This window comes from Doryrhamphus excisus, linkage group LG12 (genome assembly GCF_037039965.1).
Source record: "Doryrhamphus excisus strain RoL-2023G ecotype Guam linkage group LG12, RoL_Dexc_Guam_v1.1, whole genome shotgun sequence".
Classification (NCBI taxonomy): Eukaryota; Metazoa; Chordata; class Actinopteri; order Syngnathiformes; family Syngnathidae; genus Doryrhamphus; species Doryrhamphus excisus.
In genome coordinates, this window is record NC_136368.1 from 14,374,824 (window position 1) to 14,399,842 (window position 25,019).

The window sequence follows — 25,019 nt, forward strand, 5'->3', positions numbered from 1 at the left end:
TTCTTGGATGGTGGAAGCGAGAGGGTGCTTGTCACTGCTGTTCTTCCACAGAGATTAAAAGCCAGCATTTCTTGGACAGTTTGAGAGAGGTCAAAATCAAAATTTTTGTTTTCACATTTGTGTGTGGAATATTTCCCAGATGGACCGTCCAATCATGGTGAAGTCTCATCACAAACATTAGCACGCCCCCTCCCAAGCTACATGCATCTGAAACAACAGCAAATATTGGCAAAATCTCTGGAGCAGCATGAATGGAAACTAGCAAGGTTTACCTAGTTTAGCAGAGCATGCTCGTGCAGCTGTGTGTGTGTTTGTGAGACTCAGACTGCATGAGCGTCTTTACATTGTGTGTGTTTTACCACTACAAACCAGCTTGTCTTAACCATCAACAGACATTCTCTACACACACACACACGGCCAGCCTTCAAAATAAGAGTGCTGTTCACCACATACTGTATAATTTTGTAAACAAAATAATGGTGTCATAAAAAATATCCAACATTCATAACACAATTGGAATTGCATTAGTGACTATGTCTTCCTTAACCACAAGCACAGCCATTACAGTTTGCTGAGGACTGTGTGTGTGCACAGGATGACATCCCATTAGAACACTTAAGACATGCTACGTTAGTTTCTGAAATACTGGGTAAAATTGGCCAATCGTGTAAGGCGGCAATAAATGTCAGGATTTTTGCATTGTATTAAGATAACTTGTATTGCCTGTATTGACACTCAACCCTGGCAAAATAAGTCATGGGTAAAAAACTCATTCATTCATTTTCTACCACTTTTTCCTCACGAGGGTCGCGGGGGATGCTGGAGCCTATCCCAGCTGTCTATGAGCGAGAGGCCGGGTACACCCTGGACTGGTCGCCAGCCAATCACAGGGCACATATGACAAACAACCATTCACACTCACATTCATACCTATGGACAATTTGGAGTCGCCAATTAACCTAGCATGTTTTTGGAATGTGGGAGGAAACCGGAGTACCCGGAGAAAACCCACGCATGCACGGGGAGAACATGCAAACTCCACACAGAGATGGCCAAGGGTGGAATTGAACCCTGGTCTCCTAGCTGTGAGGTCTGCACGCTAACCACTAGAACGCCGTGCCGCCCGGGTAAAAAACGGAATAAAAATAAAATGGATTTCATAGGGCCTGAAATGAATGATTCTGACTGTCAAGATGGAGGATATATACCCGAGCTCACCAAGAGGTGATTGGACTTTTACAACAGAGTATCAGAGCTTTTCCTGGAGAAGGATAGGTAAGACCCCGACATCACTATATGTCATATTCATCTTGTTTTTTCTCATAAGGGTTCAACATTTTATCAGTTAGCATGCATGACATTTGACAAAAATCATTTTCCCTGGATGGTGCAAGCGTAAATGTGCTTACTTCAAGTTTATAGTGCCTTTATCGGGTCGGGTTGTTGCTTTAGAGTTCATCCAATAAGACAAACAAGCCACACTCTTTTAAACTTTGAAATGGAGTGCAGGTTGGAGGGCGGGTTGAAAGGTCAAAGTGAAGTTCTTCTCAGACTCCCACGCCTGACCTTGGTTCTCAGAGCACCGCATTACAGGTGCAGGGTGTCTCTGAAATGACTTAACAGCCTACCATTTAATTGTTCCCTGCTCCGTGTCAGCGACCGGGCCAAAAACACTGGCTTGTTATTGCGTCGCTCTCCGTGCTCAGTAATTTTCCAGCGCTTGCGTCTGCCTGACATGAGGGGTTGGGGTTGGTGCGAGTTCACAGTGTTACCGCCATGACAGTAACTCCTCCTGTCACCTGCTTTCAGGGACAGGGAGGGACCCTGACATCCCGGACATGACTGCTCTTAATGAGGACTGATGGGAGCTCGTCAGTGGCACATCAGGGATGGTTACGTTATCTATTGGGTTGTCATATAAATCTGGAGCTATGGCAACTATTTGGCGATGACCTTCCAAAAGTTGAAAACAAATTACGGAGGGGACCTATTATGTTTATTTTTGGTACTTTGTATTGAATTGTGAACTCCTGATTCTGCACCTTTTTTGTAGTCCATTTTCCCTACTGCTTATCCTCAGAGGGTCGCGGGCATGCTGGAGCCTATCCCAGCTGACTTGGGGAAAGAGGCGGGGTACACCCTTGGACTGGTGGTCAGCCAATCACATGAATATTTGCATCAATATGCATATTTTTGATTAATAGGCCATATCCGACCACAAAAAGCAGGATTTATTAATTCATTCTGTTTATTTAAAAAAAAAAACATAATAGGATGACTGTACAAAATTGGAATCTAGAAATGCAACTGCCACTTTATGAAAATATTGATGCTTTAACACTACAGTCCTCAACAAATTGAAACAAAACTGTTGAGCATTTTGAAGTTTTAAGTTTGCATTGTTTTATTAAGTTTGTTTTTGTCAAGTATTTCCATTCCAAAACGCAGGAATTGACTATATCCCTATTTTTTTAGTTAGGGAAATGCCTCAGTACTGCAAGAGTTGATCATCGTAACTCTATACTTGTTAAATTACCGTTAAATGTAAAACAAACTGCGCACACAGTTGGGTGACTAAATTAGCCAAGAGAAATTTGAGTCATGTGGATTTCAACATAAAAACATTTTTAAAGACTTTTATGTACATTCGCTTAAATATCAAAAAGTTAAATCAGACAGACTTGAATTTCTGCGACTAAATCTGTCTCAAAGAAGTAGTTAGTACTTAAAAAAAAAAATACTTTGCTGCTGTTATTTTGCACCTGGCACAAAAAAAAAGTAATTATTGTCTGACGGCTACAATATTCTCTCTCAGAAAAGACAACAAATATCCCTCCAGGAAGTTCAACAATCGGATATGATTTATGTTTTTTCTGTAGGTAAGTTGAACTAAAAGCCAGCACTGCTACGCGTAAATCTCTTGTGGATACAAAAAACAACAGCAGCACTTCTTTTGTTACGGTAAAGAAAGCAAAAGTGTCTGCACAACTATAGCTCTGGGAATTGGAATGAGACAAAAATAAGGGGAAAACAACCACATGAATTTTACCGCAATGTCCAGCTAATAACAACAAGACAAATTGACTAATTAAGCTATTTGATGAATGATTAATATTTTGGTATAGTTTAAATACACCAAGAAGAAAATCTGTGAGCCAAACTGATTTATCAGACAGGTTAATTAATTCTTTACTTTTGAGAACTATTTTTTAAAACGCACACCTCTGTGGTTCCACGGAAGTCCCAGAACGCCATCATTCCTAACAATCATGCCATTTAAAGTGGAAATGGGGATGGAAGGGCGGAGGGGGTATGGCCCTTTAGCTCACCAAAACGTAGTCATACATCCTTGTCAGGACTAACATAGACTTATTTGCTCATTTGTCTGAATTGTTGGAATCATTTGTGTGAATGCGCTTTTAAACCGCTTGAGTGGTCCATAAATCACACCCTGCAGTTCTTTTGTGGCCAAGCAACATCATTTGTTTTTGGGTTTTTTTTCCCTCTTTGTTTGTCCCATTTTTGTCAAAACTTGATTCACGGTAGAGACAAATCTTGTTAGCAGGGTTTGTCAAGTAGTCACTCACAGGATATTTTGTGCAGTTTTTTTTTTAATGGATTGCTCAAGTGCTTCTAAAACTTTGCCACTTTTTAAGCTGGTTCTTTTGCAGCATGTGTCGCAAAAAAAGGTGAAAATTTGTTAATCTTTTCCTCGCATGACAGACATTTCAAACAAGGAAGTTTTGTGCAATTTCAACGTGTATTTTTGGCAAAATTCTTCTAAATTCTGTTATTAAAATCCATGAAATGCATGCTGAGGAAAATGTTGCTGCCCCCTGACAGTCCTTTATAGTGTAAAACCTTTCAATTAACACAATTAAATGTGAGATTGAAACACGACGTGATGACATTTCTTGTTGAGAGAAAAACAGGACAGCCAGAAGCTAATAGGATTGTGAATGGCATCACTAATGTGAATGATTATACTCATAATATGGAAGTGGCAGTGCACGAGGCAGAATTGGAACTGCACATGAAGTGCCTTACACACACTATAAACCTTGCAATCCAAGCTGGCCTCAGGTTTTTCCAATGAGATTTTTTTTCCCCCACCGCATCAGAGTTCAACAGCTACCCTGGTGTTCATGCCCAGAAGCTGTAGTAATTCTGCATGTGATCTTTACTTGAGGTTTGTTGGATTAAACCATGAATGCTGCATTAGGTTTCAAAACGCGGTACTGTATTTGCGTCTGTTACTTTTTGATTCAGCGCTCTAAGCATCATGGGGACTATAGTTGTCAATCTATTTTATTTGTGTCTTTATATTACACATCCATCCATTTTCTGTACCGCTTATCCTCACAAGGATAGCAGGCATGCTGGAGCCTATCCCAGCTGTAATCACAAGGCACATATAGACAAACAACCATTCACACTCACATTCATACCTATGGATAATTTGGAATTACTAATTAATCTAGCATGTTTTTGGAATGTGGGAGGAAACCGGAGTACCCGGAGAAAACCCACGCGTGCACAGGGGGAACATGCAAACTCCACACAGAGATGCTCGAGGAGGGAATCAAACCAGGTCTCCTAGCTGTGTTGGCTGTGCGCTAACCACTTTATCACCGTGCAGCCGTTTACAGTACATGTTACAACCAATTTGGCCTTGCAGAAGCTTGGTTCAGAAACAGGGAGAAGTGTGAATATTTACTTTGCAAGTAGATTTCGTTGTGCGCACCAAGTTAGTAATTTTCCAGGTTAGTCTGGAGCTCTGGAAAGGCAATCCATTCACGAGCAACAGCAGCAGCATTTTTAAAAATACCTTGTGTGTGTGTGGCCTAAGCAGTAATGCTAGCATTCCAGGTCTTTAAACTAGACAAGACATAGCCAGACCATTCATTCATTCATTTTCTACCGCTTTTCCTCACAAGGGTCGCGGGGGTGCTGGAGCCTATCCCAGCTGTCTTTGGGCGAGAGGCGTGGTACACCCTGGACTGGTTGCCAGCCAATCACAGGGCACATATAGACAAACAACCATTCACACTCACATTCATACCTATGGACAATTTGGAGTCACCAATTAACCTAGCATGTTTTTGGAATGTGGGAGGAAACCGGAGTACCCGGACAAAACCCACGCGTGCACAGGGGGAACATGCAAACTCCACACAGAGATGCTCGAGGAGGGAATCAAACCAGGTCTCCTAGCTGTGTTGGCTGTGCGCTAACCACTTTATCACCGTGCAGCCGTTTACAGTACATGTTACAACCAATTTGGCCTTGCAGAAGCTTGGTTCAGAAACAGGGAGAAGTGTGAATATTTACTTTGCAAGTAGATTTCGTTGTGCGCACCAAGTTAGTAATTTTCCAGGTTAGTCTGGAGCTCTGGAAAGGCAATCCATTCACGAGCAACAGCAGCAGCATTTTTAAAAATACCTTGTGTGTGTGTGGCCTAAGCAGTAATGCTAGCATTCCAGGTCTTTAAACTAGACAAGACATAGCCAGACCATTCATTCATTCATTTTCTACCGCTTTTCCTCACAAGGGTCGCGGGGGTGCTGGAGCCTATCCCAGCTGTCTTTGGGCGAGAGGCGTGGTACACCCTGGACTGGTTGCCAGCCAATCACAGGGCACATATAGACAAACAACCATTCACACTCACATTCATACCTATGGACAATTTGGAGTCACCAATTAACCTAGCATGTTTTTGGAATGTGGGAGGAAACCGGAGTACCCGGACAAAACCCACGTATGCACGGGGAGAAAATGCAAACTCCACACAGAGATGGCCGAGGGTGGAATTGAACCCTGGTCTAGCCAGACCATATTTAGGCAAAAAATCCAGTTGGGACTAAATTAGACATTGAGACAGGTTAACATCTTGACTCATAGGATTCATTTGCAAATCATCAATTTGCTAGAGCTGGCATCGGAAAATAAGAATAGATAAATCATCCACTGAGTGAAATTCACTTGCACACTTTTAATTTGTTAGGTTTTGTAACAGCGATGCTTTGGGCCTTCTCCAAAACTTGACAAGTGGGAATCAATCAGCATGAGCACGTGTGAGACATTGGGAGAGAGAAGTATTCCGGCAGGAGTGGGAAAACAATTGTTCCTGACTGATTTTCTTCTAACCCCATAATTAAGGCCATGTGTACAACAGGCCTTTCAACAAGCTGCAAATCGCCCCCCCCCCAGCCCACTCCTCTCCCTCCACTAGATTAAAGCAACAGCCACTCACCTGCTGCTCATTAGCCTCAGCCGGCTAGCCAGGAACAGACCCGGACAAATAAGTTAGCACCTGTATGTTTCAATCTTGCCTGCCAACTCTTTGTGTTGAACCTTGAACCTGACATTTCAAAGCTGACATTTCATGCACTAACCCATTTTCTTTCATACAACAATTAACAGGATGATGATGATGATCGAAAACATGTTCTAAATTTATGTAAATCCGCAATGTTTATTCGGTTATCCCATTTTTCGAAGTATTGGAACCTCACTACCACTCGCAGTCAATTGTGATTGCAAATACATTACTGTAAGTACTTTTAAGGGCAGCCGTTCAGGACCAGAACAGTTACACAATGGGGAGTCCTTCATTTTTCTCATGACTGTAAATGACCCCCCATGGTTTGTGATCAAAATGCATTGGAAGCCATGTTGGTAATACAGATACAAAAAGGGGTGTCACAAAATCACCCAAGATTAAAATGTGACAATATTTCTCATGTAAGAGAAAAGCTTTCTGCGAAGTCAATCAGACTCTGAACTATGCCATCACTACTATGAATGATGATACAAATAATATGAAAGTCCGCAAAGCAGTATTGGAAACGCAAATTAAGTGCTTTGAGCAAGATATACAGTAAACCTTGCAACCCAACTTGCCTCCGTGTTCCCAGTATCACTGTTTGACACCTAATCATAGGAAAATCGGTATCGAACTTGATGGCAGTCTTTGAAGTTTTGTTCAGATAGCTTAACATATACTGTATTGACTTTCATCTTTCATGCACAAAATGTACCAATTTTTCTGTGGACACTCCAGCTACGGACTTATCTCAACCACATTGCACCTCTCCTGAAAAGTAAATGTTATCAAGAGATTTAAAAAAAAAAAAAAAACGAGAGCTTTTTGGGTTCAAAGCACTGTCAGACTCGGCCTCAGCAAGGTGGAGGCGCCAATAAAAGTGCAATAAAAATCTGGATTTAGCAAGTGCAAAGAATGGAGCATGTTCTGCATTTGGAGTCCACAGAAATAGATGACTGAACACATGAGACATAACCCTGAAGGAGAAGTAAAGAAGAAATAAACAAACAGGAAACCCACGCAAAACAACAACAACCAAATATAACAGGTTATGATGATGTGAATATATGTAGTGTTAAATACGCTCGGACATGCTGGGCATTATTACAGAAGAACCCTAAAGGGCAATGTGTGGGATGGGATCTGTTTTAGTCTGTTAAGCGCTGACCTCTGCCTGCTCTGAATGGAAGCATATTAACACTCCAGGCTCTCAGCAACATTTAACCAATTTAGCAAATTATCTGTCAGGTCACTTTTATAAGCATTTCTTATTATTCAGAATTGGGAGGGGGGCAAAAAAAAAAAAAAAGACTTGATCAAGGGGCATGAATAGCTTGTTTCCATTTACGTACATGAGAAGATGAGAAGAGCTTTTTCCCAGAGACCCAAGGAGGAAGCACCTGTAGCCTCTCATGGTCCCCACCCTCTTGTGGATCTTAGACCAATCCCCTCGAATCACCCCCAAAAAAACAGGTGTTCTCTGTCAAATTTGACCATAAGGCCATACAACTGGAGGGGGAGGCCGAGCCCCCCGGGGTACTTCCAGTTTGTTAACAGTGCCCTGATGCTGGGTCCAGGTGTTTGATAGCATCGCTTCCTATTTACCAAGCATGCAGTTGTTCTCCAGGCCCTGCACTCGCATCAAATTGCTGGTTTGTAAAAGAGATGTCTGTTCTGTCGACGGAGGGGTTAAAGTTAATGTAATCGGGCACTTTGGTCCGGGGGGTGGGGGGGTGTGGGGTGGAGTGGTAACATCTGCATTCGGTGGCATGGCCCCATTTGTTGCAATTTTGGCTCTCATTTCCATTTGCAAGAGAGATAACTGCCCGCATATGGAAGCAATAGATAGAAGAGGTCAACGCTATTTCTTTCACTGGTGAGGAGAAGAACCCGTATGCAGTAATCTGGCTTGGCAGAGGAAGAGACAACCATCTCGGACAGGGCAAGTCAACTCAACTGTTCCTCAGGGCCACATTTTCAACAAGTTCAGGACTTCAGAGGGCGAAACCTATCACCTTGTATTATGTCTGTAATAATGATAAACTTTTCTGTCAACCTGAACATGACATAACATGAAATCTTAAGAATTAAAACAGAAGCACTATGTTGATGTTAGTTAAAGATCTTCTAGATGACGGGAGCATTCTGCTGTTTTTAAAAGATCTACAGTGAAAACACTAATCAAATATCTTCTACATGACAGGAGAACTCTGCTGTTTAAGGATCTACTGCAAAAACACTAGTGAAAGCTGTTCTACACAAGTGCTCAGTAGTTGAAGAACCCACTGCAAAAATGCTGGTCAAAGATCCTTTATGACAGAAGTTGTCACAAACAATTTTTAGACGATTCAAATATTTTCTCTATGACAAGAGTGCACTGAGATTTTTAAGGATCTACTGCAAAAACACTGGATAAAGATCTTCTATACGACAGGAGTACCGTGCTGTTTGTACGGACCTGCAGCAAAAATGCTGGTCAAAGATCCTGTATGACAGAAGTTGTCACAAACAATTTTTAGACGATTCAAATATTTTCTCTATGACAAGAGTGCTCTGAGATTTTTAAGGATCTACTGCAAAAACACTGGTTAAAGATCTTTTATATGACAGGAGTGTTGTGCTGTTTGTAAGGACCTACAGCAAAAATGCTGGTCAAAGATCCTGTATGACAGAAGTCGTCAAACAATTTTTGGTCGATTCAAATATTTTCTCTGTGACAAGAGTGCACTGATATTTTTAAGGATCTACTGCAAAAACACTGGTTTAAAGATCTTCTATATGACAGGAGTGCCGTGCTGTTTGTACGGACCTACAGCAAAAATGCTGGTCAAAGATCCTTTATGACAGAAGTTGTCACAAACAATTTTTAGACGATTCAAATATTTTCTCTATGACAAAAGTGCACTGAGATTTTTAAGGATCTACTGCAAAAACACTGGTTAAAGATCTTCTATATGACAGGAGTGCCGTGCTGTTTATACGGACCTACAGCAAAAATGCTGGTCAAAGATCCTGTATGACAGAAGTTGTCACAAACAATTTTTGGTCGATTCAAATATTTTCTCTGACAAGAGTGCACTGAGATTTTTAAGGATCTACTGCAAAAACACTGGTTAAAGATCTTCTATATGACAGGAGTGCCGTGCTGTTTGTACGGACCTACAGCAAAAATGCTGGTCAAAGATCCTGTATGACAGAAGTTGTCACAAACAATTTTTAGACGATTCAAATATTTTCTCTATGACAAGAGTGCTCTGAGATTTTTAAGGATCTACTGCAAAAACACTGGTTAAAGATATTCTATATGACAGGAGTGCCGTGCTGTTTGTACGGACCTACAGCAAAAAAATGTTGGTCAAAGATCACCTTAACCAGGGGATTGAAGCTGGTAAATCAGGACTCAAAAATAAGTCAAAATTACAGTTGGTCAAAATATGTGCCTATTTTTAAATACAAATATTTTGAAAATACAGTGGTGCCTTGGTTAAAGTCAATCCACTCCAGAAGGTCCAACTCAAACCAGGCGTACTCTAACCAAGGCAAGTTTTCCCATATAAATTAAAGTAAATCAAATTCAAGTTCAAGAAAAGTTCAAAAAAGATTAACCTAAAACACATTTTATAGACAATAATTATAGTTTTACAGGGATACAATTACGCCAAATAATTGAAATGACAAATTGACTACCACTTACACATTTATATAACTCACAAAAAATATATGAAGAAAAAGAAAAAAACCTGAGACTCTGCCGGACGTCCCCAGAACTACCGAGTTGGTTCTCCCAGGTCTGTCCAGATTCCCGCCCAGCTATCTAATCCAACTCAACACCAGGCGGTGATCAGTTGATGATTATAACTATAAATTTGATCTTAGACCTGTGGCCTCAGGTGTCCTGGTGCTAAATGCACTCAGGAACATCAGTGTGTTTGAAAATGGTGTGAATCAAACTGTGGTTTGCATACTAACAGTAACAAAGACTGTTCCTCACGGTTTATAATTGTTATTGCATGCAAAGCTATAATTGTAAAACTATGAAAAGGAATTTTGTGTTAACATTTTTGCCTTTCTGGAAAGGATTCATTGGATTAACATCATTATATCATTGGAAAAAATGACTTAGTCAGCGACCTTTTCATTGAATTCGGACTTTCTAGAATGAATTAATAATGCTAACTAAAGTTCTTAATTTTGTGCTCTGAAATATATTAAATTTAGTGGATTTTTGGTTGAAAAGATGACATGCGTGTGCATTGAATGCTATTTAAAAATAAAATATCATACTTTTACCTCTATAAAAGTGGGTCACCACTTAATGACCATGGGAAATGGGGGGTCCGAGGATGAGACCACCCCCGATCTAAACGACAGCGTGCTGTTTTAAAAAGGACCTACTGCAAAAACAAGAGTCAAAAATCCTCGCTGACAGAAGTGTTTTGCTGTTTTAGAATGAAATTAGTCCAGCACCTTCTCTTGAATATACATCTCCTCAAAATGGGTTCAATTAAATGTTCTTTCTCTTTCGACTTTCCCCTTCAGAGGTCGCCACAGCGAATCAATGTCCTCCATCCAACCGTCTTCTGTATCTGTCTCTCTTACACCAACTACCGTCATGTCCTCCTTTACTACATCCATAAACCTCCTATTTGGTCTTCCTCTATGCCTCCTACATGGCAGCTCTAAACGCAGCATCCTTCTACCAATACGTAGTATATTCACTATCTCTCCTCTGGAGATGTTTGAACCATCTCAGTCTGGCCTCTCTGACTTTATCTCCGAGGCCTCTAACATGTAATGTCCATCTGATGTACTTTTTCCTGATCCTATCCATCCTGGTCACTCCCAATGAGAACCTCAGCATCCTCATCTCTGCTACCTCCAGTTCCGCTTCCTGTCTTTTCCTCAGTGGCACTGTCTCTAGATCAAACAACATGGCTGGTCTCACCACAGGTGAGATAATTAATTTAAACAAATTATTGATATTGTAAAATTGATGCTAGCATCGGAAAATCTTGGTATCGGTCTTCTCAATATACTGGTATGGACTCATCTATCATTCGTAAGCTGCCTAATAACTTAACATGCAAATGGTCGGTTCTATCAAACGCGGCTACATCATAAGTGCTCCCAAACTTTCTTGTTGCCTTCACATGAAAACATTTTTTCCAACTCCGGGCACAAACTCCAGACATCATTATTTCACAGGCTTCACAACATGTTCCCTTCGCTAATCAAAACACGGGCCAATCTAATCACCATGTAGCGACTTGGGATGATTTCAATCTTCTCGTCAGTCTAAATTCAATACGCACAAAAATGGGCGCCGCTTTGAAAATGGCCTAATAAGGCCCAGTTAGAAACCTCCGCGCTCGCAGCTGATATGAAGCCACCAGAGAGCAATTACGCTTTAGCTTAATAGTTAGCAATGGGCCAGAGGAATGTCTTCTCTCTTATCAAGCCCCGACTTGGGAGACTAATCTAATTGAGTGGCTTTTTTTTTTTTTTTTGTGGTGTGTGATTATTTATGATTAGAAAGTGTTAGCAGAGACTGTCGGGAGGGAGTGATATATCTGGGAATGGTGAGTGTTTGATGCGGATCAGTATTGTGCTCGCATTAATTGCGTCCGAGTGCCTAATGGGGCAGCTTGCCTCTTACAAAGACGACTTTAAATGAAGTCTTTGAATTTTAAAGTCATTGTGAACCGAGTGTAGGCTTCAAAGGAAATGATTTATAACACAGAATAATAAAATAAAAATAGCCAGAAAGACAATTTGGTTCTTGGCAAGTGGTGTTTTTTGTCAGCAATCCATCGATTATTATCACTGGAGCCTTTGCGCTCACATCTGCTTTAGGTGTGCAACGCCGTCTGTGAACCACCATGTGAACACGCCGCCCGACTCTTTACCCCTAAAGCTCTCATTTCCTGTTGGGAAAGTCAGTGGAATTGGCTTAAAAGACATGGCTGTGGGGTTAGGTTGGGATTGCAAGGGGTGGGGGGCTAGGCACATTTCCATCCATCAAAAGTAAAACTCTCTGTGACCCATTTTGGTCCAAAATGAAATAATGTTGCTCTTGTTATTTTCATATCTTTTTAAAATTCATCCAGAATTTTCGGACAACGGCAAGATAGAGTCTTAAAGAGACAAGCGATGTGTTGCTTTTCCCCAAGACGGAGCTCATTAAAAGAGGGCCTGTGTGTGTTTAACAGATACCAAGGGGTCCCTTTCTTTCAATAACAACTCATTAATGAAGGTTTGTGTTTGGAGGGGAATTAGAGAATCATGAGTCAAATCGGTCTTGTATTGCCCATCAGATCCCAAAACAGCAGCTAGCGAGATAAACATGGATGGCAGCAGGGAAAATAATCACCTTTTTAAATTTAAATTTATGACTTAAAGGGGGCTGCATGGCATTCGAGTGGTTCGCGTGCAGACCTCACAGCTAGGAGACCAGGGTTCAATTCCACCCTCGGCCATGTCTGTGTGGAGTTTGCATGTTCTCCTCGTGCATGTGTGGGTTTTCTCCGGGTATTCCGGTTTCCTCCCACATTCCAAAAACATGCTAGGTTAATTGGCGACTCCAAATTCTCCATAGGTATGAATGAGAGTGTGAATGGTTGTTTGTCTATATGTGCCCTGTGATTGGCTGGCGACCAGTCCAGGGTGTACCCCGCCTCTCGCTCGAAGACATCTGGTATAGGCTCCAGCATCCTCTGCGACCCTTGTGAGGAAAAGCGGTAGAAAATGAATGAATGAATGAACCAAGAGGGAGGGCTTTTGAAAAATGGCTGGGATTAAATGAGTTCCTGTAATGTCTCTGTTTTATCATTACTGCCACCTTGTGACCAGAATACTGCATATCACTTGTATTTCAATATATTCTGATTAATAGACCATAGTCTCCCCTAAAACATGTTTACATTTTTTTTTAAAGAAAGAAAAAAAGTTTTTAGTGACCCATGTTGGCTATTTTGTGTATTTTCAGGTACAAGAACCCGCTGAGTCCCTTAGAACCTGATTTTGACATTTTGACCATCATTCACAATTCTTGTGTGCAACATGAACGCACATCTCTAAAGATCTAAAAACAAAGATTTTTGATATATAAAAAGAGGCAGCTAAAATTGCACATAATGAAGTCCAAAAAGCGCCAACAACGTTCCATTCACAAAACTGCATATTCATCAAGTTGAGATAGTTCGCATTGTTATTATTATCATCACTATGTCACACTGAAAAACTAGCGTAGTGACACCTGGCTAGTGATAAGCTTCACCACATGCTTGCTCGCTGCGGTTACTACCGAAAGGTAACCCTTTGTAGCCCTATGTAACGCCACTGCTGTTTTTGTTTTGTTTTTAAGTTTGCAAAAGTCAATTCTTAGGTGTAGCGTTCATTTCTATATCGCTATGTGAAATCGATGTTCCCAGGAAGGAAGTTCCAGGAATGCTTAAAGTAAGTCAAAATACTGCAAGTATTTACCTGTGACAGCATGTACATAAAACATGAAATGTTGGAAATTTTTGTGTTTTAATGGTAGGCTTTGAAGGTAGAATAGATGTGTGCATTATTTACCTGTCTCTTTATCTGTTTCCAGATCTGTTCGCACAGAAAAGACAAAGCCACGTGTGTTCATGTCTCACACATACTATGGGTTGTGGATGATGGGCAAAATTCCAAAAAAGTGCAGTCCTTGAAACACTTAAAATCAGATTATTCTGGATGGCATTATTATTTATATGCTCTTTAGGATGGACGCATTTTGTTGAAATGTTCCCAAATGTGACATGCCGGGTCTGTTATAGCTCTTAGGTTACTTTCAAAGCTGGAACATTGTCGGGTCAACTTCGGCCCCACATTGATTACTAAAAAAGGACCCCCTGGATGTACAGGTTGTATTTTTTTGTAAGGCTAACTCTTTTCCTGAAACACTGCAATTTTTATTTTTCAGTTATTAAACCCCATAAATTGGATTGACTTGATGTCTGGATGATCAATATGCGCTACAAAAAAACCCTTTGAAATATTTGTGGTAACGTTTGACCGTTTATCCAAATCACAGCAAAAAATGGCACACACCTTTAGGGGACTGGCAAGCACATGCCTGAAAAATTTGAGTAATAATGGTTGAAAAACATGGCCGCCATCAAGCTAAACATCTTTTGCAGACACTGGAGGGATTTCACAACTAACTGTTCTCATGATTTCAAAATTTTGAGGGTATCTATTGCATGTATTCTGGCATGTACCCAGTGGGGGCGCCAAATTTTTACAGATGTGTGAAAAAATTATATACTTATATATACACACATAAATACAATATAATCAGAGGTGGCAAAGCAACTCATGAGTGGCCACTCTTCCCCCATTGAATGAGACAGTGTTTGGTGTAGAAATGTTCTTCGTTAGGAATTCTGCAAAGTGGAAAGGTCACGACCAGTCCAGGGTATACCTCTCGCTCAAAGAGAGCTGGGATAGGCTCCAGCATACCCACAACCCTTGTGAGGATAAGCGACATATAGAAAGTGGATGGATGTACTGCAATGTAACCTCGTTACACATAACATTTGTCTAAATTTACCCCTAGACATAGAACATAACTGTCCATCTAAAAATACTACAATGCCTTAAAAAACACAACATCATAAGAGAAGAAATACAATTGGTGGGTGGGGGTGAATCGAAGAGGAGAGTACTGGGTAATCCCTGCTGTGATTTATGTCCTGTATGACCATTAAACATGTTATGTGTACAAAGACAACACGCCAGTTTATTGCAAAAAAATAAAATAAAATAAATAAATACCTGCCCTCTTTCAGATAACAAGTGTTCCATTTTTCCCTGCTTCAAAAGAGGCGCGGTGCTGCAGGGGAGGAAACACAATTACAGAACAATAACAACATTGAAATGTAAAAAGGTGGTGAAATGTGGGTTATTGTAGGGAGCGAGGGGGAGGGGGGGGCTCTAAGAGTGATTAATGGGCAATCATCTTGCTATTTGTGCTGACTGAGATTTACATTTGCCGTTATTGCCCCATCCAAAACGGTTTATGAAGTCGTTTGTGTACAGCGAGCGTCCAATGACGGCTGGTTAGGTCGGAAGATGTTGTCGCATCACAGAAAAATGACTGGGAAAGGGTTGTTGGTGGTTTGTAGAGGTATTTTTTCCTTGCCTCTATCGCCAAAGAGCTGGTTCATGTTGGTTTTCTTAGTAGATTGGTTCTAGACACAGGTCATGTGGCTGATTTGCATACTAACAGTGATTGGATGGCTACTGAGGAGAGGGAGGAAGGGGCAATGAGTGGATCTATCTTGTGCTGCATTTTAGAATTTTTTTTTTTTTAGGGGGCGTTACACCTTGCACCCCCGCTCCTCTGAATTTGCTCCAGAAAGCCAAAATATATTAACGCAAAACACATTTGTATAGTTTTTGGGGTGTCTCAGAATAGCCGACTATTCGACGAATGGACGATTGGACTACTTACTAATCTCGCAGTTGGGTCATACAGTAAGTGTAAGTGTCATGTAATCGAGATTGTACCATTCTGAGTACACGGGGAATGCCCATGGCTGCTGCTGAGCATACAGTTTTACATGGTAAAAACAATGCATTTGTTTTTGTCGTAAATAGCCTATTTTGGTGAGTGTGAATGGTTGTTTGTCTATATGTGCCCTGTGATTGGCTGGCGACCAGTCCAGGGTGTACCCCGCCTCTCGCCCGAAGACAGCTGGGATAGGCTCCAGCACCCCCCGCAACCCTCGTGAGGAAAAAGCGGTAAAAAATGAATGAATGAATGAATGGTGAGTGTGAATGGTTGTTTGTCTATATGTGCCCTGTGATTGGCTGGCGACCAGTCCAGGGTGTACCCAGCCTCTCGCCCAAAGACAGCTGGGATAGGCTCCAGCACCCCCGTGACCCTCGTGAGGAAAAAGCAGTAGAAAATGAATGAATAGCCTATTTTGATACTAATTGAGCCTAATTTGTTCTTAAAGGGGACCTATTATGCTTTTTCCACATTTCTGATCTATAAATGTAGTTATAATGTTGTATTCTCATGTTAAACAATGCCAAAGTTTCAGGTAATGAGGTTTGCGCATTTGGAAGTGATCCCTGAAAGAAGTTTGGGATGGCTCAAAATGCTTCGTTTCAGAAGGCGTGGTAAAACTGCCCCCTTTGTGATGTCACAGAGGGGCGGGCTTCCGTATATGGGCATTGCTGTAAGCCAAATAACCTCCCCCAAGCTGTGCTTCCCTTGCTCTCCCTCAGGCTTTGCTCCTGTGTTTATTTGCTAGCAAGGGCTCGTACAGCAAAGCCACATTTGTTTACAATTCCTAACGAGGCCACCATCATTAGAGTTCCTGATTCCCTACCAGCAAAAAAAATCTGCTAAACTCAAAATAACCTTTTTTACCAAGCATTTTCCTCACCAACGTGTGGTCTTTAGTGAAATCAAATATATAAGTTACGATTTCACATCAAACAGGACACTTTTGAACTGCAATGTCATAATTTTCACAGACACATGACTAAACAGCAGAGTACTCGCATTTTGATAAAGAAGGTGAGCAATACTATCGAATAAAAAAAATAAAGGTGCGGTCCATGTTCATCTCACTACTAAATCATGTCTTTGGGAACAATCACATTGTCAGTAAAGGTAAAAAGTAACATTAAACGGTTATTTATATTTTTCAGAATTATCTTAGGCATGTAAAACTATTATTGTAAAATTAGGAAAATGTGTTTTGGGTTAACATTTTTTCGACTTGTGGAAGAATTGTGTGAACAAGGACGGTTTGTGATAAAATACGTGAAGAACACTGCTGCAGTGTTTTAATAATATGACAAAATGCGCTCCATATTGTTTGCTAACATGTACACAAACCAAAGCAAGACTTTGGTGTATATATTCAGCATAAACCAAGACACACTAACTGGGGTGTAGGCTAAGTGAGGTTTCGCTGTATATATATATATATATAAATATATATATATATATATATATATATATTAAAAAAAAAAAGAGTTATAGACACAATTGCCTATAAAATTGCCACTCAAAAATACATATAACACAATAATGTAATTAATAAATGTTCATAATTAAAAAAACTAAATTAAACACTTATTCATAAAAAATATACAAATTAATGCCATTAATGCACAGCAGAGCTTCTTGATACTTTAGCACTTTCAGTGTTTCTGCTTGCGATATTTGACGCTGACAACAACCAGGCCCGCTCCAGCAGGATTTATTTAAAAAAAATATCCCTAATCCTCTAATGACGTCTCCTCTTCTCTGCAACAGATACTGACTTTCTTCACCTTGCCTGAAAACTCCCAGGGCCACTAAGTGGTCTATATGATGGCTTAAGCTGGTGGGACTAAAAGGTTGGATGCAAGGGGTAGCGACAGGAAGCGGGGCCGTGGCTTGCGGTGTCACGACAAGTGAAGAGAGAGGGGAGAGGGAGGGAGGTAAGGGTGGCGACCAAAAAACAGACCAAACATTCACCCCATAGAAAACGCATTGCGTGGACTAATGGGGAAATTGTTTATGAACTATTTGCAGTGCACCTGAAAATACCTCCAGTGAAATTATGTTTGGCAAGACGCGTCGCTTTGAAGCCGACGGAGTGGCAATAAAAATTAGGCCTTCATTAGCGAGCCGGGGCCTTTCAAACTGAATTGGCCCAGTCTCGGCGGGTCAGGAGCGTTTAAGGGAGCGCTCCGCTTCCTTTGGCTCTGGCAGCTGCAAACACATGGAAGCAATTTTCCCTGATTCTTTTGCTGTTTTTATGACTTTCCCCTTTCATTTTGTTTCTTTCACTCACACACACACACACACACCACACTACACTCCTTTTATGTTGTATTTAGGAAATTAACACTAACCGACAAATTACTTTGTAAATAAAAATGTAGAGCGCTAAAATATTGAAAATCAGTAAATGCCCTAAAGGCTAACGTTCTAGCAGAGACAAAGAAATCCTTGAGAATGAGCTAAGCGAGGCCATTTATTCGGAACACATAAAAATCACTTAAGGGCATACGGCGGTCAAATAACAAGAAAAAAAACTTGCAGCGTAATCTCAAAGACAATCAGATGGCACCAAAGTCCAGTGGAACGTAATCAACAGAGATGTAAGCTAATTACTTAATCGCTTACATGAGCAAAATCACATTATCGCAACAAGAAATTGCCGGCGTGATTGAATTACCGATATTTATCGTCTAATGGTGCTGATTAGCACTCAGTGCTAATCTGTCATCCTGAAAGGCCCCGATATTAATGACATCGATCTAAAAAAATAATAAACACGTAATATGAAAGAGGTGTTTGTGGACTCTGCAGCCACATGGCTTTGCTTTGGTTTGGAATGTGCACTATTTAGCTAATGACATGCACGGCAAAATGTTGACTTATTTAATTGGAGTTGTTTTGCCCCATTAACCTGTTGTCCGACTTGTGTTTTTGCTTTACACGCAAACGGTCTTCAACGTCGCAAACTCCAGAAAAAGCCCTACTGTTTGCAGTTTTCCTTGCCTCTATCGCCAAAGCACGCAATCATGCGGGGTTCATTTGGTTTTTCCTGAAACCGTGTGGTTCTCCACCTAACATTCATTCATTCATTCATTTTGGACCGCTTTTTCCTCACGAGGGTCGCGGGGGGTGCTGGAGCCTATCCCAGCTGTCTTCGGGCGAGAGGCGGGGTACACCCTGGACTGGTCGCCAACCAATCACAGGGCACATATAGACAAACAACCATTCACACTCACATTCATACCTATGGACAATTTGAAGTGGCCAATTAACCTTGGTTAACAGGTAATAATTGCAGTATTTTCACTTACTTTAAGCACATTTTACACATTTTACATAGCGATATAGAAATGAACGCTACACCTAAGAATTGACTTTTGCAAACTTAAAAACAAAACAAAACCAGCAGTGGCGTTACATAGGGCTACAAAGGGTTACCTTTCGGTAGTGGCCTGACGCGCAGTGAGCAAGCGTGTGGTGAAGCTTGTCACTAGCCAGGTGTCACTACGCTAGTAAAGTAGTTCTTCAGTGCGATGATATGATGATAATAACAATAACAAAGCGAATTATCTCAACTTGGTGAATATGCAGTTATGTGAATGGAACGTTGTTGGCGCTTTTTGGACTTCATTATGTGCAATTTTAGCTGCCTCTTTTTATATATCAAAAATCTTTGTTTTTAGATCTTTAGAGATGTGCGTTCATGTTTCACACAAGAATTGTGAATGATGGTCAAAATGTCAAAATCAGGGCAGTTTTCCTTTGTCATTCATACATTCATTCATTTTCTACTTTTCCTCACGAGGGTCGCGGAGAGTGCTGGAGCCTATCCCAGATGTCTTCGAGCGAGAAGCAGGGTACACCCTGGACTGGTTGCCAGCCAATCACAGGGCACATATAGTCAAACAACCATTCACACTCACATTCATACCTATGGACAATTTGAAGTCACCAATTAACCTAGCATGTTTTTGGAATGTGGGAGGAAACCGGAGTACCTGGAGAAAACCCACGCATGCACGGGGAGAACATGCAAACTCCACACAGAGATAGCCGAGGGTGGAATTGAACCCTGGTCTCCTAGCTGTGAGGTCTGTGCGCTAACCACTCGACCGCCGTGCCGCCCTACATGGCTATTAAAAATACAAAAAAAAACTTTGTGGTACACCATACATTATGTATTCTAAGTTGTTTTGCAATGACCCGAGACGTTAACTCTGAAATACACCAGGTTTTTATTTTTGCAATATTTTATGCACCTTTTTGGAAAGCCTTTGAAAAATCCCAAACGGAGCTTAGTGTGTGAAGTTATTCACCGGCGCTCACTCTAATGCAACAGAAGCAGGAAGCATAAATTATGCATCAGGAATATGTATGTGTATTGACTTTAATAAGAGCTATTTCCTACATTGCAGAGAACCACTTGGGTGCTTGCGAACGCTCACTTGTTCTGTCGTCTCTCACACACTTTTTTTTTGACATCCAGCTGTGTTTTTCGGGGTGTGATGTGAGGGTGGGGGTGAAATAAACAAAAAAAAAAGACAGCATAATTAAAATAATAGCGTCTCCTCTTGTTTGGGGGTTTGGATGTTTTCTCGCAGCTGGATGTTGGCAAGGTTGAAGGCATTTGCGGGACGTGTCGAGGAGCGTTAACGTACGGCGGCTTTGTTTGATTGCGATAACTAATCAAGTTGTTGCTGACAGGCTTTCTGTACAATTTTTTTTTTTTTTTTTACCATTTCCAAGTGACATTCAGTCAAGAGTTAACGCTACTTTGTGACACAGACAGAGACGACAGTGTGACTCATTACAAGGTGGCAAAGCATATTGAGATGCACTCAACAAGAACCGTATTTATTCTTAATTAACTATGACGTAAGATGGTTGCAGCAGTTGGTGTCAAAGGAGAATTCAATGTTCTTGAAATAAAGATAATAGGAATTCTATATTTGTCCCACAGTCACAATTCCAAACCTTACTTTTCTAATTGACTATTGATTTTGATTGATAAACATTGTCAATGTCAAAGCAAGAGTTTTTGATTTGCCGGTATCCTTACTAATGACATCTGTACTATAGTCGGGATTGTTAGCTACCAACTTTTAAGACTTCCTTGGACAGGGGTCTCAATTTACTTGGGGGCCACTGGAGCTCAGGTCTGGGTGAGACTGGGCCGCATCAGGTTTTCCAAAAAAAAAAAAAGAAAAAAAACGCATTTATTAAAAAACAAAAAATTAAAAAAAACTTTGGTTCGAATTTTCTACAAGAAAAACTCTGATAAAACATTCCACTGTTCTCAAATATCTTAATTTTTATTTTTCTACATAAAATAAGATGAAAAATAAATAAACAAATCAAGAATAAAGAAAATCAATCACAGTAATAAATAAATAAAATAATAATAATAAAACGGCAAATAATAAAAACTTAAGAAACCACATATACTAGTTGGTGGGTAGACTAATTATTTTTTTCAGATTAAAATTAAAGCATTATTAGAGCCCTGTAGACATGACAAAACTATAATCACATTTATACTTTTTTAATTTACAACATATTGCACAACTGCAGGGTCTTGAGACACATGCTAACTCGCAAACTAGAGAGCTAACCACCTAAACGGTAGCCTTCAAGTTATTTCCTTTAAACTTTAATAGCCAAAAACTTACCACTTCCACACGGATAGGGAGGATAACTATTAACAGTTATTTAACCTTTAACATGAACATTAATCAAACGTAATAATCTTTTCTGGGTACATGATACCATACAGCATCCATATCAAACTTGCGTGGGCCGCACTAACATTAAACTTTCATATCAAGGCGGGGGCCTCAAACTAGTGTCCTGTGGGCCACATTTGGCCTGCGGGCCGCGTGTTTGAAACCCCTGTCCTAGGATTATGTCTTCACAATCAAAACACAAATCCAATTGATTTCTAAGGACAAACAAAAAACTTAATGAATAAAATCAAAGGCCACCCCAATATGTTGACATTAGCAATCGTCTTATAGTCTTCTCTCAGTCAATTGTCAATCACATTTTGATTTTCACTGACCAACCTTGATGCTTTTGAAGTTATTCAGGGATGATCCAATGCCCTACTACAGTCAAAAATACCATCGACCAATTATGTCAACAATCCGAGAACCATCCAACCCAACTCTTATGGTTTTTTAAGGGCAAAACTTAATGCTTAATATGACAACAAAAATAAAATAATTCATATTGTCTCACACTCAAACACATTTAAACCCCACAACAGTTTTTTTCCCCTCAGACTACTGATTTTTATGTGGGATCAACCAAACTACTGATTTTTAATATCATTGACATCAAAGATCAGACCCCTTCATAATGACATGTTTATCATAGTCCGGATCATTATCTTCAAGGCAATCACTTTGGGTGATTATGTCGACAAAATCAGAGCAAGATCGCCATTACTATTGAATGTTGAGGCAGTTCAAACAAAAATGCAATATTTTGATGATAGACACACAAAAAGAATGTTTTTTTTCCTCAAAGCAGTAGAATTTAGCAGCACTATAGTACAAGTCAAAACTAATGTTGTGCTTTTATTTATTTTTGGTGTCAAAGCAAGTCAAAGTGGAACCTATTTAGAATTTAAGAATTGTGTAAATTGTGTAGAATTGACCAAACCACGTTCTACATCTTGCTAAGGTTGCAAAGGTAATGCTGGAGCCTATCCCATCTGACTTCGGGTAAACAGTGGACTGGTCGCCAGACACATATTGACAAACAACCATTTTTTACAATCCCATTCAAACTTATTGACTATTTCGAGTCTAGTACCCAGAGAAAACCTTCACATGCACGGGGAAAACGTGCAAATTCCACACAGAAATGTCCAAACAAACATGCCAAACACGAGGCCATCTTGTCTTGAAGCAATTGAGGCAAAATTGTGTGTACTACGTGGCTGCAACCAGCAGAAGTACTGTTTATTCAGTCTGGTAGTTTTTCAAACTAAACTTCAGTCCGATATTTTCAATCCACTTTCCTTCATTGCTACACAGCAATGTTAACTGTGAGCAGAAATTACTTTCATTTGTCCTGAAACACTCTTCATGTTCTCCACCTCTGCTGCTTTGTGAGTATGCATGCTAGCGCTTGATTTCTTTAGCCCCGGGCGAGGTAGAAGCTTCTTTTTGGATTTTCACATTCTACTATGGTAACCTGCACCGTATACTTTCATGAACATGAAAGCACATACTGTCAAAAACTAGTAACTACTCTTCTATTTCTTTATGGGCGCCGACCCTCGACAGCAAACGGATGCCGTTCACATGGAAGTGCCGGGAGAAAAGTGAGAGGTCAATTGTCGAGGGCTGGGGTGACCACAAAGAAGATGTCATCAAAGAAAAATGCTTAAAGGAGCACACGCTGAGAGAAGGATGCTTAACAAGGAGGGGGGCAGGGTGCTATTAAGATGACATCAGGTACAAGCTCTCAACAGCTGCATGGAGGTGCCGCCTCTTAGGAAGGGCAAAAACAAGGGAACACTGATAGACTTAACAACGACAAGGGAACAGAGTCATCACCCGTCTAAGCATGTGCTGATTGAGCCCGGCCCTTTTTAAACCGGCATGCCTTTGGAGACCCGCTAGTTGGCAGCCGGTCCATAAGGGTGCCAGTGGAGGCACGGCGCCTCAAAAAAAAAAAAAAAAAAAAAATCCCCATTGCCGCCTCACTGAGTGAGTGCATGTTTTGCGTGGAATGCTCAGAGACTCACTTTAGACGCAGCGTTCTGATGGAGGCAACAGCTGGGATATGACATCAGCCTGAGCCTTGGCCATGTTTTTACTCACTGGAGCAATTCTGCCACTTTAAAAGGTTCCATCAGTACCATTCGGGTGAGCTGCAGAGAGCAGCTTTTCATCTCTTTGGCCCTGCGAGCCGCCAGCTGGTCCGAGAGAGGCCAGGGCACTGTACTCATAAACGGCTCATTGTCTTTGGAAGTGCCCGGGCGATAACTTAAACACTTTTTAAGATGGTTAACCCTTAAATGTCCATTCTTTGATGCACTTTTTTATTTGCAGTTACAAAACTTTTTAAATAACTTCAGCTTGTGCTTTAAGCGTTAATAGACATCAAAACTAGTCCAAAGTCTTTATCCAAACCATCCATATATGGTTTTTTTTGGAGGGGGGGGGGCATTGACTGCCATATTTATTGGCCTACAGGAAACATACTATACACAAAATTAAACATGAAATGTTATGATAAGCCGCTACCTGCCCACACGCACACGCAAAACCTGAAATGAATATTATTTATTCTAAATTATTTAAATTATTTGTACAAATTACTGTTCACGCTGTACATTGTTCATATTTGATGTGATCTATTTATTCTCCACATTATTATTTATTATTATACAGGAGCCAGGCAACGACATTTCGTTGGCAATTTCACTGCTGTGTTATTGTGCAATGACAATAAAGAAAGTCTATCTATCTAGTCTATCTAAAAGGATTAAGGACACATGATTTTTCCATGGTGTAATTATAATAGGGAAATTTGTCAAAGAGTAAGTCATTTACAAACAAATAAAGAATAAAATAATGAGAAGAGTATCTTACCAACATGGCACAGCCACAAGAAAGTAAACTTGTATCCCTGTAAGGAAAAAAAAGACAGTTGTCAGTTGTAAACAACCTTAAAATACGCATTAAAACCACCTAGAAGACTAATGCCAAACATGACATTGTTAATTAAGACAAATAAACCTGTTACTAACAATTACTAATAGCAGCAAAACATCCTGATTTTAGAGACACGGAAGTTGGCCAAATTTTTGGCCGTTTCGGGTTCGGTTTCTCGCACAATATTATACTATTCTTGAAACACAGACAACGGCACACATTTATTCGTCTTCTTCAGTTTTTCAATAACTTTGCAGAAGACTGGTTTAAAACGTACAAATGTATGCTATGTTTTTCTTTCAACCTTCATCAACAGCCAAACTAGCACAGTGTTCTTGCGCTACCTGTACAATATCACGCTTGCTTATAAGCTAGCATAAGCTAGCTATTTTTGCAATTTTTTTTTCTTAAGTATGGCTTCCATGCCTTTTTGGGAAATTGGCATATTGAGGCAATTATAGAACGGCCCCTCTAATTATGTTTT

General features: G+C 40.4%; 1 long non-coding RNA gene across 1 annotated transcript in view; it reads right to left on the reverse strand.

Moving 5' to 3' along the window:
- The window catches only part of LOC131135366 (uncharacterized), a 163,779-nt gene extending 139,269 nt beyond the window's left edge, over positions 1-24,510 (reverse strand). The window contains exon 1 of the long non-coding RNA XR_013629589.1: positions 24,473-24,510. This is a non-coding gene — a long non-coding RNA (uncharacterized LOC131135366). The remainder of the gene's footprint in view (positions 1-24,472) is intronic.
- Between the last annotated feature and the right edge of the window lie 509 nt (positions 24,511-25,019).